Source organism: Bacillus rossius, chromosome 6 (genome assembly GCF_032445375.1).
Source record: "Bacillus rossius redtenbacheri isolate Brsri chromosome 6, Brsri_v3, whole genome shotgun sequence".
Lineage (NCBI taxonomy): Eukaryota > Metazoa > Arthropoda > Insecta > Phasmatodea > Bacillidae > Bacillus > Bacillus rossius.
The window spans coordinates 8,251,973-8,271,670 of NC_086334.1; the positions used below are offsets into that span (position 1 = coordinate 8,251,973).

Consider the following 19,698-nt stretch of genomic DNA (forward strand, 5'->3'; position numbering starts at 1 on the left):
GAAAATCTGCCTACGCTTCTGGCTACACAAACTGCACAAGCTTATCTGGAATGGATTTGTGTATGTTTAGGTAACAATATATCTAAATCATCATTAAATGAGCGGCGTGCCAAGGCCTTTAAACGTACTTTTGATTACAAAGGTGAAAATTCAGCGCTTCACGTAGTCCTGTTAACTAGACCACGTAGATGTGCAATTATTTCAATATTATTTTGTACATGTTAATAATTTATGGTTCTTACTTTATTTCTTTATGGTGAAACAGTTCAATAAGACCTTAATAAACGACTGCCATACAAGCCAGTCTAGCATATTGTGTAGCCACATTCAGAATTTATTGATAGGCTGTTTGAGCTAAGATTAGGTTTACTTCGCCAAATATATTCGTTTAACAAAGCTACAAAGACAAAAATAAGTGTTTGTAATGGACTGGAAGTCATTCGGATAAATCACATTTAGTGCCATAACGAAGTATTACTCTCACAATCCATAGAAAGTAACTAAAGAATTACCAAAATTGACAGCGATTATCTAGTTCTGCTTTTCTGTTCCATATGAATCACTTTCATTAGGGGTAAATCTTTTGAGATATGAAATGTGTGTAATACTTTTATGGTAAACCGAACCGTTTTTATTTAGTCTTAACATCTTTAAAAATAAATGACACGGTAATTTAAAAAAAAAAGTAAGAAAAAGTTATGTATGGCGACTGTCGGAAATGCCTAAAAACGATACTTCGTTTGGAGTAAGCCTGTAAATAAATATTCTGTTGTGCCTGTAACAACTTCCCGCCGGCGGTGTCAAGACTCCGTGACGTCACAGCTTGGCTTCCCCCTTCCCCCCTCTTCCTCGACGGAACAATCGCGCGGGCTCTTTTCAGAAGACGCCGCCGTCGACCGGTCAGTGTGTGCTCAGACGCGGCGGCGGGAGCATGTGCTGCGCTCTTGCGGAAGAGCGCCACACTCCGAGCGGGGCCGGGTGACGCCACGATTTTTCCTCCCCCCCCACGAACAATAACCGACATCGACCGAATTTTTATTTTTATTTTTTGTTGAAAGTTTTTCGTTTCCCGCGCTCGATGTAGAAACGTTTATTCCTCGTCTTTGGGTCGCTCTCCGATGCTCAAGAGTGTCTGTTGCCGTGACTCGGCGGCATTCCGAGTAATCACGCTGACTCAGCCGGTGAGCTAACGCGTGTTCGGGCGTTTTGGCGAATAACTGCTGTCACGTGACTTCGACTGAGGTGACGTCCGCTCGAAAAAAAAAAACTCCGGAAGCCTAACAATGGATTACGGATTCCTGAAGTGTCTTCAAATTGCCGGCCACTAGTTTGGTGAGTAGCCAAATAACCGTTTGAAAAATAAAAAAATAAAAAAATGTACAAGAAATCATAATTAGGAGCGGAAAATGTAAGGATTTTTTTTAATGGGCATGTTTGTTTGCATTTCGTTCAGTTTCATTCCTACTTGTTTAGTTATACGATAAGCGAAATTACTAAGCACTAGATATAGTGAAAGAAAAATGCTATCAGTTGTCTGATACCGAAATGATAAATATTTGCGGCTATCCCTTAAATTTTCTTATCCTAACTATGCGCACGTCATTTGTACACTAGCCACTGAAGTCTTGCTCACGTGGCAAGGGTTTGATAGTTCGATTCCAGCCTACGGCATAACTCTTGTTAAGAGTGCATTGTGTATTCCATTGGTTGGTGGAGCCAACTATAATCTTGGAGGGTTATCGCGTAACCGTGCAAAGTAAAACATTGCATTATTATTATTATTATTATTATTATTATTTAACTAACGTGTCATTAAGTACGAGAAAAATCAATTAGTATTTATGTGCAACAATATGCAAGATATGCACAGTACATAATATATTTTTATTTACCAGCATTACGAGTCTTAAAAGAAATTTATTTTCTGTTACCAAAACCTTTTTTATCGTTATACAAATTTGTTTTCTCAAAATAAAACTCCAGCACTTGTGATTTATTAATACACGTGAAAAATATTTGTCGTCATGTAATGAAATACGTTATTCAACTATTGCCTAATTATAATTAATTGTTGTAGTGTCACTCCATTCAACTAGGTTATTTGCCGCAAGTTTGTCTGTTTTTACAGCATAGAGCTGGCCGGTATTGGTTTCTAATGTATTTGGGGACATGCCAATGATTTGTAACACAGCAATTTAGTACAACATCCACAAATATTTAGACCTAACGTAAACAAGAAATATACTGCACCTAGGCCTGAGTTAAATTAGTTCATTAATGTACGATTTTTGCTTTTTAATAATTAAATAGGCAGCTCATTGTTTTTAATTGATTTCGTTGAATAACTTTTAGTTGGCCTCTTGTAAATATTAACTTCAATTGAACGAGTAGCGGCGTTAAAGAATATTATTATAATTTTTATTATCAGAAATGTTGTTAATTAGTAACACACTATAGCTTCTCATAACATTCTCCCTTCCTCCTTAGTGATTTTTTTTTTTAATAATGTAAATTAGTGGCCTATCCATGAAGATACACCTGTAAAATTTACATATTCCCCCGAGAGTGTCTATTTTTTTTTTTTGCTACAGTTTCAATTCTGCGTGATTTATCCAAGTGTGTGGATTCATTCACGGTAACATCTACAGATGTCATCATTATTCCACAGTCCACATATGTTGACATCAGCAAGTGCTCGAAGCTAGACCTCGTGCCATGTCGAGCCATGACGTATAATAAAGTAGCTGATTTTCAAGATGTAGCTACTATAATAATTTCTGTGGCTTAATATTAAAAAAAATTCTGGCGGGGCCTAATATACCTTGTACATCGCTTTATTTTATGTCACAACATGATAATTCAGAGTCCATATCAGATATTAAATCTGACGACAGTTAAAACATATTAATAATCACACATAACACTATTTACTATCTCATACTACCCCACAGTTTTGTACAGAATAACCTAGGTACTTAAAGGCAAATGAGCGAGTCCTTAAAAAATATATATATGTGTTTGTGTATGTGTGTGTGTGTTTTTAATACTTTTTTACAGCACGAATAGTAAAATTTACTCAAGTAAAATTATTTGTCTAGTAAGTCGTCCGAAGAAAAATCATTTTCCCCAAAAGGTATAGCAATTAGTTATTTTGAACTACTATCAATTTAATTGCATAAAAAAATTAGAATTGTAAGATTTAGAAAATGGTATTCATAATACCTTATAATTTGGTGCAGGGTGAGGATTTTGAAACTTGGAAAAGAAAAAAAAAAGTAACTCGAAAACTACTCTTTTTTATTCACAACCGTCGTTTATTGTCCTATAGACTCTTCTCGGTTTAACTTTCAATTCTGGGAGCGTACAGGGGGTACATAACTTCTTTATCGGTTCTTTGCTTTCAAATTCTTTCCTTGTGTTGGTGGGAATGATAGATTTTTTTTAGGATCTCGGGGAAGGGGTGGAGATAGGGCCCCAGACCCCGGCTCCTCTGTGTACGCCCTTGGAGATGTCCTGTGTAAAACAAAATTGTACAAGAATTTTGGTTATACGTTATTGTTTAGCAATGAGAACCCACCAGTTCGAACCCTGCACACGCAGTCGGGATGCCAACGGCTCCATCCAACACGCACGCCGCGGAATTGCTGACTTTTTACGATTCGTGGAGAGAGTCCATTGTTCGCTGAATAGGTCGTGCGCGCGTGTGGGTGTCTGATTGACCCGGCAGAGGTGTCATTGTTCTCTGGCTGGTAGCTTGTAAGCCTGTGCACCCAGGGATGCAGGGATTATGTTCAGTGGAGAATAGCAGCCCGCGTGGCTGATAGTAGGGGCTCATCGTCAGAGCAGGAATTAAAACAATGGTATTTTACATCCATAACAATTTTTTTTTATTGTGACTCTATTACCACTGTGTACGAAGGAAAAAAGAGACTTGCATAAATTCGTACCTACTATTTTAAGCCAAAATGGTGTGTCAAAGGAGGCTGATATATATAATTATATTGTTTGTCTATTATTAATATATATATATATTTATTTATATATCTAGTCCGCAGTGCCACTCTGAAAAGGTGGTACGTGAGCTCTTTTCATCAATCTAAAAATACTATGATATAATAATAATAATAATAATAATAATAATAATAATAATAATAATAATATGTGCAATAAAAAAATACAATATATTGTAGATCGTAAAACAATAGCACTGTGACTCTGTAATAGTGGGTGGAGAACAAAAATTATGTGGGAAAATAAATGCCAGATTTTAATTACTGTTAATTAAAAAATACAACTCTCAGTTATGCCAAAGACCAATGTATTATTTTTCTCAGAAAATAAAATGGTTAAGACAAATAATAAAAAATAGGTAAAATCTAAAAATCTCCGAATAGTTTGGGCAGATTTAGCAACCAAACGTTTATGTCTCACTTTAAATCTCGCAGTTTTCAGGTTATATTAAAAAAGTTTCAGACGAGTTCAAAACCGGTATCACACAAAACAGTGCACTCTAGACTACTGGCCTAGTATGTGTTCAGGCCAAAAAATGCGTTGGCGTCACTAGGATTTGCAACGGACATTTCAAACATGGCCTGCTTACTTACCTGGTGCTGTCTCGGGACCAGTTACAGTTCAGTTCACTGTAGGCGTTTGCGGTAGAATTTCGCTACGATTTTTATCACAAGATGTCCGTGTGAGTGTCGTGGTCCAACACAATACCGCGAACGCGCCCGCACACGCGAATTACACTTAAAATTATCTCTGCCGCCAGGAACTCCTGACGGGCAGGCTCACTTGACCAAGCGGTAGAAACGTTCCATTTCCCATCATCCTCCGCGCCAGGCGCTTCGTTATAGGCTCCGGAAAGCCTCAGCCAATCACGAAGCACCGGGCCGATAAATCAAAGGGTAACCGAATTTTAACGACTGAAAATGTTCATAAAGTAATAATTTAAATAAAGTTTATATTGTCGTAATCCCTCAAAAGCCATTAAATACGGTTTAAAAACAAAACACTGTTTGTAAACAAACATCTTGAAATTGTAAATAGAGCACTTATGACGTTGTTGTCGCTAGGCGACGGTAATGCAAAACGTAAACAAACTTAATCAGCACTGTTTCACTACTTTCAAATACTGTGATATTACAGCGGCTAACACAATATTTTTTTAAAAACAGCTAAAGTCATATCGACAGCAATAATAGAATAAACTCTACATAGCTGCGCTTGTCACACTCTTGCATAAAAGTAGACGTAATTATGTGAAGATTTTAAAGCGATACTTTGTAACCTTTCAGATAAACGTTTGAATGCCCTTTTTTCATGATTTCGTCCCAAACTCATTGTTTGTTGCGTACATTATTATACTAGGTATGCGACGTATTAAAAGTGTACTAAACTTTTCTAGAGTTGACTCTAAAAATTTGGTAGGAAATTTTTTTTAACGTGTTTATAATGAAACAATTTTATAACTTTGTAATTTTAATGGAAACGTGTGCTTTAGAAATATAAAATTGCTTTTACTAAAATTAAAATGATCTTTCAGTTATTAATTAAACTTCGTAAATTTAACAATCAATATTATCCTTTATCAAGTAATATTGAGGTTTATATTTGTATTAGTTTTGTTAATTAAAGTAATTGACCCTGGTTATTTTGCGAAATTTTAAAATTAATTATTAATCGCTATGAAGTCCAAATGCACCAACAAAAGTCACCTTGTTCCAAATATTATCAAGCATCTCTCATGTCAGGTGCAGAACGTGGTTTCAGTTCCCACTGTAGGAGTCAATGTTTTTTTAATTCATTTTATTAATTTAAGTACATTTGGGTGCAAATCATTTTATTTCTACTGTATCGAGTGATTTTGTTTGTTGTATTAGGTATCCGGATCATTTCGGTATATGTGGATTTATTTCATTTCCATTCGTATCGTTTAAGATTATTTCGGTTATTTCACAGAAATATGTTCAAGTAGATAACATTTCCACACATTTCAGTCCTTTACAATGATTTATTTCGTTACAATTCATGCATTTAATCATTGAAATTCGTTTCTATTAAAGTATACACTTATTTCGTTATAATGGGTTATTTTGATGCTTTTTGATGTTTTACTACTTATTTTTACTTATTTAAGTATATTTAGGTACAAATCATTTTATTTATACTTTATCGAGTGATTTTGTTTGTTATTCTGTGTCTTCGGTTGGTTCGACCCGTCTGTGCTGTGTTGAGAAGGGGGGGGGGGGACGTGTGTCTGCTCGGCGACAGAATAAGGCCGGCACGGCGCAAACGGCTACGCTCTTGTCGCCCAATCAGGGCGGCGGTAATTACCGCCGGTGCCACTCTACAAACCCGGCTAATTCGTGTCGCGCGGCGACAAGTTGCTACAGTTGCCGGCCCCTGGCGCGGTGGCAGACCGCGACATCTGTCGTGCTGACGAGGAACAAACCAGGGTGTGTGCTATCTGTGTGGGCTGCTGTAACTGTTTCCCACTCTAAATTCTCTTCTAATGTCATACAGGCTGATTTTCCTATCGTTTTGTCTTAATAAATCACAGCTAAAAGATTTTTATTTGAGAACCGCTCGCATCTTTCACTCGCCCTACGGTTGAGTTCCCACTTTTCATTGATTTTCCTTGGAGTTAAATGCAGTTGTAGTCACTCGATATATTAAATATGGTTTGGTAGGGACAAGCAGGGGTGCAACAACTAAATTTCCAAAGGGGGGTGGGGGCAATATACCTTTTTATAAAGAATCATCGATCCCCCCTATTGAAGTGGGTGGTCCGGGGGTCCTCCCCCGGGAAAATTTGTATTTCAAGGTGGAAAATGGTGCTATTTAAGCAGTTTTATTATCTAAAAATTGATTACACAGCACTTTCTTTGCCCCCGTTTGCCCCCACTTCAAGGTTTCAGAAGGGGGGGGGGGGGCAAAATACCCTTGCCGCCCCCCCCCCCCCCCTTGTTGTTGCGCCCCTGGGCACAAGATTATACGGCGAATGGCGATACAACCGAAAGGACCCCGCAAAGCATGTCAATGCAACCATGTAACACCGAAATGCAAGTGCATACACCATTTAGCACAGAAAATGTAACTAAAAACAATAAATCAACCAGTAATTTCACAAAACTTAAATCAAATTACAAAAAAAAAGTATCTTTTATCATGGTTAATTCGTTGAATTGTAATTTATTTAGCATGAATTTTGTACCATAACGATGATCTAAATAAATTGGAAACAAATACTATTATATTGTTAGTTTTTCTTGCATCTCTTACATTAGTAATAACACGTTTTTACATTAATGACGGCACACTTTTCAAACACACAAAAATTGGCTGATTTTTTTAGTTATTTTTCTGAGTTGGTCGGTTCTATACATGCTAATCACTAATGATTTTACTATACATATAACTTTTTCAGGTGTCATGAAAATGAAAATATTTGGGTGAAATATATATTAAGAAATATTTTAGTTTTTAATTTATTGAATGATTCACTTTTTAATGAATAAATAAAATGTATATAAATAAAACTAATAACACCGAAATCTCTTGTTTTAAAAACGAAATTTTCCTAAAAACCAAACCATCATATCTTGTCCCTACTACTTGGTAATAGTGTAGAGTAGGACTTCAGCGAAAAATTTTAATTTGAAAACAAAAATGATGCTTTTTCATTTCTTCAAGTTACTTACTATAAGAGCTACTGACAGTAAAATTTACTACTTACTTTGTATAAAATAACATTACGTTATAATCGCACACTAATTAAAAGTTGATGTGTCCGTGTTCGCATAGAAGGCGGTAGGCGAGCTGATATCGTCAAATGTCATTAAAAATGTGAGATCACGGGGAACAAACTGTACTTAATGTGTAGCAACCTGCAAATTCGCTTGATTGTTCGAGGATTGGCTTTGTACATTTAACTTATCTTTACGGTTGTGCGATTAGTAGAGACCGGAAAAATTCGCGGATTCATTTCGTGATAGGCTGAAATTCAAACATGTGTACAATTCTGCTGGTTCTGCTATTGGCTCGCAGTTTCACTGGAACTCTCTGGGCCAATGAGAGACTATCGACCAAAGAAGCGTCGAATCACAAGCTACCCAGTGGAGACACCTCACAATTTAGTACCCAATGAACACGCGTGTTTACTTGAGAAATGCATAGGATAATGGAGGCTATCCTAGAGGTCATTGAATCCGCGAATTTTTCCGGTCCCTAGCGATTATTAACACGTCTTGAAAGACATGAAGCCAAATAACCAACCCACAAGAAAGATATTACCGTATGCCGATCAAATCCGAGCAGTGTGTATGTAATATGTGGGTTATATTCCCAATAATGACACGAAGTACTGTGACGAACTGAAAATTCCTTAACAATTAACAGCGTATTACTCATCGTATATGTGGACGGATGAAGAACAATGTTATCAAAGGAATGTACCGACACGTGATGAACTACTTGCTCGTATCGAGCATGACGCTACAGTCACCGTGTGCGCCCACGTATAAGCGATACGGCCAATCATTTTGTAAGCTTCCCAATTGTAAACAGTCATATCTGATAAGTACGTCGCTGTATTTATATCAGAGTGGATTACTATTGTATTCATTTTGAAATATTTTATAATAATGGGTTAATAATCGGAATAGGGGTCACATTCATAATTTTTAGAGAACGCTCACATTCATACAAAATATTTTTTAGAGAACGATGTTAAAATTCGCGGTTTCACTTCGCGTCACGCCAGAATTCAAACTCGTTCACTTTCATGCTTATTCTGTGATTGCCGTAGAGACCGGAAAAAATGTACGTATTAATTTCGTGATGGGCTGAAATTCAAGCATGTGTACAATTCTGCTGGTTCTGCCATTGGCTCGCAGTTCAACTGGAGCTCTCTGGACCAATGAATGGGAGATTATCGACCAATGAAGCATCGAGTCACAAGCTACCCAGTGGAGACGCCTCACAATTTAGTACCCAATGAACACGCGTGTTTGTACTTGAGAAATGCAGAGGTAAATGGAGGCTATCCTAGAGGTCATTGAATACGCGAATTTCTCCGGTCCCTAGTGATTGGACTACAGTTTATTACATGGAAGGATTCCGGGACAGTGGAAAAAGACACTCAACGAAGGAAGCATCGAACCACAAGCAACTTCTAGGGGTCCGTCCTGGAAGAGAATCGCAGTCCTGCACATGCCGCTCCAGACGATGAAAGGCACGCGAGTCCTGCGACTGACGGCAGCTGCCCGGGAGTCGGCCAGTGCGTGCCTCGCCAGGCCGCGTCGTGACCCTGGTCGTGGGTGCGGGAGACCCCCGTCAGCCGGGAGTCGTCGCGTACCGTTATACCCGCGCGGGGCGCCCGTCGCGCGGCCTGGTGGGCAGTCCGACAACCTTCGAGCACGAGGGAGATGGAGTCGCAACTCAATGCCGTAGCTAACGCTCTTGTTTTATTTGGAACAAGCGAACTGTGCGGTGTTCATCGGCAAGCTAACAACCTGGAAAGTCGTTAACTTTTCGAAAAAAAAAATATTGGCTATCTTTTTTTTTTTTTTTTTTTTTTGTCGTTCGTTGCTGGGAGTATTCACCATAAATGTTTCAGATTATCTATTTTACAACACGGAACAACCAAAGCACTATGTTGAAGTGCCTTAGCTTTTGTTTGCGTAGCCGCAAAGTATGAGTGTTGGAAATCATAATTTCAGTTTCAATTGCAAAAAAAAAAAAAGTGCACAACGTGCACACGTTTGCACATGTGCACGTGTAGCCATGCTTATTACACTGCTACCAAAGTAATTCAACATTTGCGAAAAAAATTCCAAATATAATATTTTGCAATCATACACAATACGCCACTCCGTTAATACAGCATTCCATAAATTCTGAAAAGAAAATTTGTAAAATTAATTTACTTTACATTTTTGACGATCTAAAATCGCCAGCCCGAATCGTCTGAATTTAAGAGTTACTTAGGCCGCAGGACGTGTGAAACATGCAAACTTGAATCCGGTTAAAATTTACCTATAATTTTTATAAGTACCTAAAGAACTTTTTTCACCTGAGATTACACGTCTGAATTCGGTGGGAACAAACAGGGGAAAATAATAAACCAAGTAATGTCAACTGACAGCCAGAAAAATATTAATATTTCTTACCTGTATGTTAACGAAAGCCAAGTTAAGCGAGAAGAAATGTAAACTGCGTTAATTATGTGTTACCCATTTACCCAATCAAAGTTAGTATTTTTTTTTCTAATTTACGAATACCCTTAAAATTGTTCTCAACTTATTTAATTTATTCCTTAAATAGTTATTTTTAAACTTCGTTTTGTAATTTTGATTATTTCAGTATTTCGGTTAGTAGTTACAGGGGACAGAGTATGTTTTGTTGTAGCGTTTAGTATAATAATATTATATTTGAAAGATTTGTGCAATGGGAGCATGACTTCGTTTCATTTTGTTGTGTTTTTATCTCGTTTCAACTGTTGTGCTGAATTTTTTTGGGGGTTCAATTCATCATTTGTGGGGGTTTTTTCGTTCTCTTAGTCCATTTTTTCTTTGTTTTTTTTTGTTTGTTGGCCATATTCCTGTTATGGAATATTATGTGGTGTACATATCCTGTTGACAACAGAAATTTTTTGCTTAATTTGTGTTTTTTGTCTTAATTTGTGTTTTTTGTATTTTGGTTTTTTGTAGTTTTCTTCTACAGACATACATGTGCTCAGCAATGGCGTATGTCCAAAAGCTTACATAAAGTTAGCATAATGATGATTGCAGCAATTGCGAGTGAGTTTAAACGGCTAGAGCAGTAGGCCTAGGTAATGAAAATGAAAATGCTTACATCCTCGATGCTCTTCGGGCCTGTCGCGAGCAGCGCCGCCTCGCAGGTAGGCGACGCCCCGTGGTACCTGTGAGGGGATGAACCACCCCTGGGGGAGCACCCCCGAACAGGTGAGCGCGTACCTGCGCGGAGGTAGAGGTCCGCGTCGACAATGGTCTTCCCCCAGGTAGGAAGCGCGGGGGTATTCTCTGCAGGTCGCCGCATTTTTCCTTTCCCCGGCCCGTAGGCGCTGTTCCGTTTTCGGCTGGTCAACACTCTGGATTCTTGGGAACACCGCATAACTTAGAAAGTCACAACTTAGAACGGTCATAACTTAGAAAACTTGGAAAAATCCACGTAACTTAGAAACACACAACTTAGAAAGATCATAACTTAGAAACACACAACGCAGAACCACACAACTTCGAAACGCCATAACGTAGAAAGTCATAAATTAGATCTGTCATAACTTAGAAAATTCTAAGTTATGTGTTTCTAAGATGTGTATTTCTAAGTTGTGTATTTCTAAGTTATGACAGCACCCCTGGATTCTTAGAAGAACATCTTAGTGCATGGCCCCCCCACAAGGGTGGGGCTCGTTGGACCCCTGGGTCCAGGTCCCAGGGCCCAGACCTTTTTGTTTTTAAATGTTTAACTATTATAATTTTTTACAAACTATAAAAACATATTGAATATTTTATAAATAAAGCTTATTATGGACTTACAAAATAGTAATAATTATACCCTGTATTTTCAGTTTAAATAACATTCTAAAAAGACTGTAGGTAAGAAATAACCATGCAATTATAATATAGCACGTGACTGTAAAATTGTGGTGGGGGGGGGAGGGCCTTCTCCGATCCTGGGTCCAGAGTCCCTAATCGAATCTGGGGGCCATTTATTTGTGAGTACGTTTTTCACGGCCACTGACATGCGCGCATACCTTCGGGGATTAGAGCTGGTTTTTTTTTTTTCCTTCCCGAAGGCCGGCTCACCCGCCACCTCCCCTCCAATATGTCTGCGCCCTTTTAGGGTAGAATAGGAGTCGTCTTTCAGATTGCCCGACATCTGGACTAGACTCGGAAACAGGTCCCCTCCGCTCTGTGCTACTAGCGGACCGCCAACTGCCCACGCCAGTCAGTGGACAGAGTTCCACAGGAAGTTAGCTCGCCCGGCAGCCACAGACCCCACCAGTACGTGCTGACCTCGGGAGCTGGTGACCACCGAGGTCTGCCACCAGACAGGCTTCAACCAACTAACTTTGCCACCGAACTGGGCCAATCCGGGGTAGGAAAACCAAAACCGAGCCCCAGAGATGAATGGCGCTACACCTCCCCCCTCCCCCCTACAAGCACACCATTTTGGGAATTAGAGCTGCCAGAACTCGCCACCCCACCTGACCCTGCGTCCTCCTTCTTTGGCGCTGTTATCTGTTATTCCGACACAGAAGTAACTCAGCACGCGGAAGCAGACTGCGAAGGCCAAGCAAAAGGAAGGGAAACGAGTGTGGTTCTGTCATGCCGAGCTCGCCCACCTAGGAGAGTGGGAGCTTGTGATGGAAGGGATAAGGTCCATGTGTTCCTATCGTACCACATACACATCCAACCTTATTACAAGATTATTTTATTGAGACCATACCGCTTTCTCGACAGTGACTTTATCAGAGACAAAAAAAAACACACACACACACTTAAGAAAATACAGGAACGTAATTGGCCATGGGCCGTGGTAATAAACCAACGAATATTTTCGTGGAGTGATTCAGAGAAATCATGGATAACCTAATTAAAGGCCGGGATTAAAAACCTGCGTCCGAGTTGTTTCCCCATAAGGCATATAAAATAAAAATCTTTGTCCAAATAAATCTGGCAACCCTACTCCCCCCCCCCCTTTTTTTTACTACGCTCTAGACACTTCTTGTTACAGAAACAGGTTCCTCTTTTAAGTAATCTTCTCTGCACTAATGCCTGTGCCTTATTAACAGAAGTGTAAAGAAATATACACACTAAACACAAATCTGTTTAAAGAAAGTCAGTATCTGTGCTGTCGTCACTGTTTATTCATATCGCAGGATTCACCTGTGCGCCTCTGTATAGCCGTTGTTTTTTTTTTTTTAATTTTTTATCTGTTAAGTTTCCTCGATGAGTTATTCTATTTGCCATTGTGCACGGTAAATTTTCTTTTTAAATGGAAATACTCATGTAAACTTACATATTTGTTAATTTGTACAGTTACATGAAAATAACTGTATCACTACAAAATAATGTTACCATTTATGCTTTGTGTTGCCCCAGTACCTCCAAAATTTGAAATTATTTCCAAACAGTTGTTTGAATAGATTTTAGGTGCGCATCTTAAGCACGGTAAAACAAAATAATGCCAAATTGTTGAATATTCGATCGATTATCTTTTCCATGGTTGTGCCGTACGAACACACCAATTAAAGTACAAAATTATTAGTTGATTTTTGTAAGGAATACTCAGTTATACCGCGATAAACCGTATGTCATATATGCAAAATTAACCAAAGCCATGTGAAGTACAAAGTTATAATATATTTCTTTTAGTATTGCAAACAGTTCCTTGTCAACTGATTTCCAATAGAATCTTTTGCAAAAGTACTGAAAATTCAATTCTGTGAGTTGTCCAAAGTATTTTTCGTCTTTTTTTACTGTTCTAGTTGCTACTGTGTCGTCGTTGTTAGCCCACTTTGTCCGTCTGTGCTGTAATAATACCAATTATTTCTACGTAATTTTCGGTGTTGTCTATGTTTTACATGTTTTGATGTTCTCTGATTCTTAGTATCTTATTAAGGTTTTTTATGACATACATTGTAATCAGCAATGGTGTGTGTCCTAAACTATATATATAATCAATCTCCCCTATTACAAGAACCATTAAAAAAATAAAAACAAATATTTTATTTAGTATTTGAAACCCGTAAGTTTGCAAAAAAAAAAGTATTTAAAATAAAATTACATTTTTTTTTCGTAGTAATATCAAAATATCAAGTGTAGTATGTATGGAGTATTTAATTTCGTAGCGAAATATTATATCTACTTAAGTTGTTAAACTGAACGAAAGGTTCAAACATAATTTAAAACAAAGTTATAAGAAACGTGAAATCTCTTGTTGAAGGATATTAACACGCTGTTATTAGCTTCATACGTATGTATGTTAGTATGTAACGGAAACTTTGCACAAGATTTTGACCCCCTTCAAAACGTCGGATTAACTCGAAATTTGGCATACTTATCAAGGACCGATGACAATTCAATATTTTAAACAATTAGACCCGTTATCCTTACTAGCATAATCAGGATTAGAGATTTCTTGTTTTTCTAAAACTGGTACCCTGTGTCTTTGCGCCAAGACCAAGAAGGGAAACTACCAGGCGCGCCGATCACCTATTTCTCGGATAACTTAACGACTTTGAATAAGATGAAATTTTCGGAGAGGGAACCCTTTAGTACCATCTATCTCATCCAAGGGAGGCAGCAGACGCCCAAATCGCTCATTTTTCGGATACGTTACTGACTTAGAATACACATCAATTACTTCCCAATTTTATTGAAAATCATTGATTTTCATAGTAGGATATTGAAAATATTATGTACTATAGTTCTTCAACACGCTATATCGAATATATATTTTTAAAGCAGCCAATATCAACTCAAAATCACTTTAACAGTAAATTAATGTAATAAACAAAACCTAAATAAAAAATGAAAAATGTATAATAGTTTAAAAAACTAAAAAACACGCTTTTATAGAAAATCCGACCAAAAAATGAAAAATAAATATTAGTTTAAAAAACACGCTTTTATAGAAAATCCAATTAAAAGATAGAAAATAAATTTTAATAAATATGAATTAAGAATAGCGTAAATAAGAAAAAAAATGTATTTTATTGTAAAAAAAAAGCGTGGGGTGCATGGTGTCAATAGTTATAAATATTTTATTGACAGATGAGTAGAAGGATTATCATTTTGATAATATCTTAAAAAGCACCCCACGCTTTTTTTACAATAAAATACATTTTATTCTTATTTACACGACTCTTAATTCAAACTATTAAAATTTATTTTCTATTTTTTAGTTGGATTTTCTATAAAGGCGTGTTTTTTTAACTATTATTTATTTTTCATTTTTCTCTGTACAAAATATTTTTTTGGACGGAAATAAACATACACAACCATTAAATGAACTTTTGATACTGTAACAGTTTGTTAAAAGATAGTAACATGTTTTATACTATTACACGTAGAAATATTATACATCCAAATTATTTAAAACACAGTATTCCAACTTTTGTTACTATTAAAATTACAAATAATTAAATAGCGATGTCACTACGATGTGCACAAATATTTTAAAAAAAAAATTCTGTTCCTATAAAATATAGTTGTATTCAAATAATGTGAATATTTCTAAATAAGTAAGCAAATCTCACAAAACTAGTGTCATCTAAATTCTTAGTCTTCACAAACTGAAATTCCGGCGATGTCAGTATGAAAATGCTTCTTTTATTTGACATCTCCAATACTATCATAGATTTAGTACTTAATTTAAGATTTTGAAAACGCCTATTTGCAAACAGTTGTTTGAATAGCTTTCCAGTATTAGCTGCGAAGATTAAGCACGGTAAAACAAAATAAAGCCAAAAGTGATATGAAAACGTTAATTTTTCTGAGCTTTAAAACCAAATAAATAAAGTTTTATACAATAACTTCATGCTTGTAAGTACCCACGTATTTTAACTAAACACATTCGTTTGATATCTAACCTTTATTACAAAATAACTTTACCATCGACAGTGCAAGCTCTAACGTATTATTTTACTAGTCTATATTTCTATATAATTATAGTACAGCGGGACTGTAAGTTTGTTTGCAGGAAATCAACAAAAATTTTCCAGACTAGTTATACAAATTATATTTCATTATTATGAAATTACATAATTCATGCTGAACTAATAACATAAGAACACATAAATTTGTTCGTTAACAAGGTTAGATGTTACTGCACGTGTTGATGAGACACGAAACTACAGTAAACTCGTGGAATAACATCATGTCGGTGTTAAGAACACTGCACGTATCCGCTCTACCACTCTGGTTCTGGGGTAGAGCGCCTGCCTTGTGACTTGTAGGACCCGGGTTCGCGCCCCGGCTTCTCCAAGGCGGATTGCCCAGATAAAATGGTGGCATTTTCTCTGGTAGGAATACAATCCCTTGTAACAAGTCAGGCTACCAAAGAAACGGTGGGCGGAACAGAAAAAAACCTTCCAGGTGGCTTCCAAATGGGGAGCCCGTTTCTTTTCTTGGGCTCCCCATGCGGTGGCCATTCCGGGGGTTTCTCCGGGGGAACGGAGTTTTGCAAAAATATTTTTTTAGTAACTGTAGCATTATCATTCCACATTATTATAAATAAAGCTCAAACCAACATATATTTTATTTTGCTTTTGTACATAATATATTTGAATTAAGTGTTTATCAGTCAGTGAATGGTTGTATACCGATGTTGTGTGTTCAACCATTTATCGGTAGATATTTTCTTGAAGTATTGTTGACAGTTTAATTTTAGTCACAAACTATTGTTTTGTTATGTATTATTTTAGAAGTTTTCGACGAAATAATATTTATAGGCACATGAATTGTATTCTTCTTTGTCTTTATATACATATATATATATATATATATATATATATATATATGTGTGTGTGTGTGTGTACCAGTATAACATCCAAACATAAATAAAATATTCTATTTATTTCAACATTAGCAAAATCTTTGGACACAATCTTATGATTAAAAAATTATCAATTTTAGGCCTCGTCAAGCAATGCGTGGTATATATATGTTTTAATTATCTTACAAATAGACTCTTTTCAGTCAAATTTGCAAATACAGTTTCATGGTTTTAGGTGTTCCGTAAAGGAGTAGTTTATCTCAACTACTCTTTAATATTTAATAAATGATATTCCAACTGTAATCAGAATTGATCAAAAAAAGATGCCTGAGAAAAAATATATTGGGAAATATGTTATTGAAACTATTTAGCAAGATATTTCAGCTGTCCAGATTTGTTTTAAGAAACATCTCTGAATAACAATAGCATTTATTGTATAACCTTTAATAAAAAAAATAATTCAATTAATCAGAATTATCACATAGGAAATAATGACAATAAACGTGGTATCCACTTTTAAAACCTTCGAGTTATAGTGGATGTCAATCTTTTTTTCACCAACATGTATCAAATGAAGATCTTTAGGTCTTGTTGACTTTATAACTTTCTCTGCATCAGCTAATTTTAATTAAGATATGATTGAAAGTATGCAGAAAAAATATATTAAATTTATATTTAAACATTTCAGGCATTTAAATTAATTTGAATATGCTACATTCCTATATAAACTATTTTCATTTTATATTTATTAGACGTTCAATCAGTGATGCACTTTTTATTATATACATTTGATTACCATTTTTGTTGGTTCAGACATAATCTCTCGTTTTGGATTAAGAATTCCAACTTGCAATTACGGTATTAGTGACACTCTTAAAACCATTAGTAACTATAAAATGAGTAAACAATTATAACTCTTTTTAAATAATCTAGAAACATTCATTGGTAAAAAAACTTATGCAAAACGTTATTTTGAATGTTTTTACTCTACATACATATTTATTTTGTATACTCCATTTTAGTTTCTGTTTACGATTTTTGTGAAAACCAAAATAGCCAATTATTTAACATAAACTTTATCAACCTTTATATATCTGTGTGTACTGTAGCAAAGTTATTGATATTAAGTTTATGTGTCATAGTTCGTTTATAGGTGCTGTAAGGCACCAAAAAACTGAATTTCAATTTTATCTGACAGTTTTAATGAAGCAGAATAATATAATACGCATAGTAATATTTTTTATTTCCTAATATAAATAAAATGAAGTTTATTTTTGAAAGACTGCAAGCCTGTGAAAAGACCACCAACATTCGATGTACGAGCCTATGTCTCCCCTAGAGCGCCTGTGCTGCTTGACCTGTGCCTTCTAGACTACACAAAAATATTTTCCTCGCATTTCGGCATCTTAAAAATACATTTTGTAGACTTTAAATAATTAAATATGGATATTAAAAACCTTAATATCTGAGATTTTTGTGTTCTATCATCCTAATAATGAAAACATTACAAAATAAATAATGTTTGCAGGCTTTCACGGCCATTGTATGAAGTAGCTTGGCTTCTGGGTTGTAGCCGTGTCCTTGGCCATCATCAGGGAGCAAGTTCCTACCTACCTAGGTACCCTGATAATGACGAGAAAATAATTTGTAATAAATTGATCTAAAACATATACATTCAAAACAATTAAATTAATTAGATGGCATTTGTGGCATGTATGTAAGAGATTCAATAAAATATGCAACAATAAAGCAAATTAAATTAATCTTTTTTATCCATGCACTTTACTACAATTTTTTTTTGTCAGGAAATGACATCCTTGATATAACTTGCATTTCTGTGCTATATGTTGTTATGCGGTGTTTTGACATTATTATGCGGTTTTATTGCTATTCACCATGTAATCTTGTCTTCACAAATAAGACAAGCAATAATTAGGGACTGAAAAATTTCGCGTATTCAATGACCTCCAGGATGGTCTCCACGATCCTCTGCATACTCGGGCAGAAGTCGCCTGTTCAGTTGCTGCTGATCTTTGAGGAGTCTGAACTGGGTAACCTGTGAACGATAGAGACCGGAAAAATTCGCGGATTCATTTCGTGATAGGCTGAAATTCAAACATGTGTACAATTATGCTGGTTCTGCTATTGGCTTGCAGTTTAACTAGAGCTCTCTGGGCCAATGAGAGACTATCGACCAAAGAAGCGTCGAATCACAAGCAACCCAGTGGAGACGACTCATAATTTAGTAACCAATGAACACGCGTGTTTACTTGAGAAATGCAGAGGATAATGGAGGCTATCCTAGAGGTCATTGAATCTGCGAATTTTTCCGGTCCCTAGTGAACGATACTTCTTTGTTGGGCGGTATCTAATTGGTAGGGGCAGGCATTTTTCGCGAAAAGATCTGAACCCTTATTAGACTGCAACAAGGCATACCCGCACGTGTGGTTTCTTCTTTGTGATTGGCGGCCGTCTGCCTTATTTGACCGGGCCACTCAGGACGCGTTTACTTCCGCGATGAATCACTGTGATTGGTGTTGTTACAATCGATATGTACCTGGGAGAAACTCGCCCCTTCACGAAACACAGACAATGCTACAGTGTTTTAACTTTCATAGAGTCTCGGAATTTTTTCGCGAAATCTGCATGCCCCTACTAATTGGTAAAGATTCCTCCATGTTAACGTCCCCGGACCACACGGCCGGCTGCAGGGAAGGCGCGGTCGACGGGCGGGGCTTGAATCGTCTGACCCCGCGGTCTGCCCTGGCTTCCGTGTCCGGGAGGGGGGGGGGGGGGAGATTATCGACGAAGGTTCGCGCCGTCTCGTCTGGAGGAGGGAAGCGTGATCCGTAGTCTGTACGCCCCACTTTCCTTCCGGGAGGCTCACCCCAGCTGGCCTCTGAGAGCTTCATTTGCCCCGCCGGCCCAGGAGAAAGTGGTTTGTCCAATAACGGACCCCCGGGATCCGTACCGCGGCGCGTGCAGCGTTGCCAAGTGGTGCGTGGTCCGCGGGAGAAGCTGCGCCAAGATGACTCCACACAGTCTGCCCCAGCCATTGATAAAAAAAATTCTTTCACATACGGTGAAACATTCGGTTTTGCTGTTGCAACAAAAAAACTTGTTGGCCTGACAAATTTTGATGTGCAAAAAAAAATGTTTTTCCCAATTAAA

General features: G+C 37.0%; 1 protein-coding gene across 2 annotated transcripts in view; it reads left to right on the forward strand.

Moving 5' to 3' along the window:
• The first annotated feature begins 915 nt into the window (after positions 1-915).
• LOC134532566 (ligand of Numb protein X 2-like) overlaps positions 916-19,698 on the forward strand; it is a 110,401-nt gene continuing 91,618 nt past the window's right edge. For both annotated transcript variants that reach the window (XM_063369094.1, XM_063369095.1), the window contains exon 1: positions 916-1,332. The gene's annotated coding sequence lies outside the window, so the exon portion shown is untranslated. The remainder of the gene's footprint in view (positions 1,333-19,698) is intronic.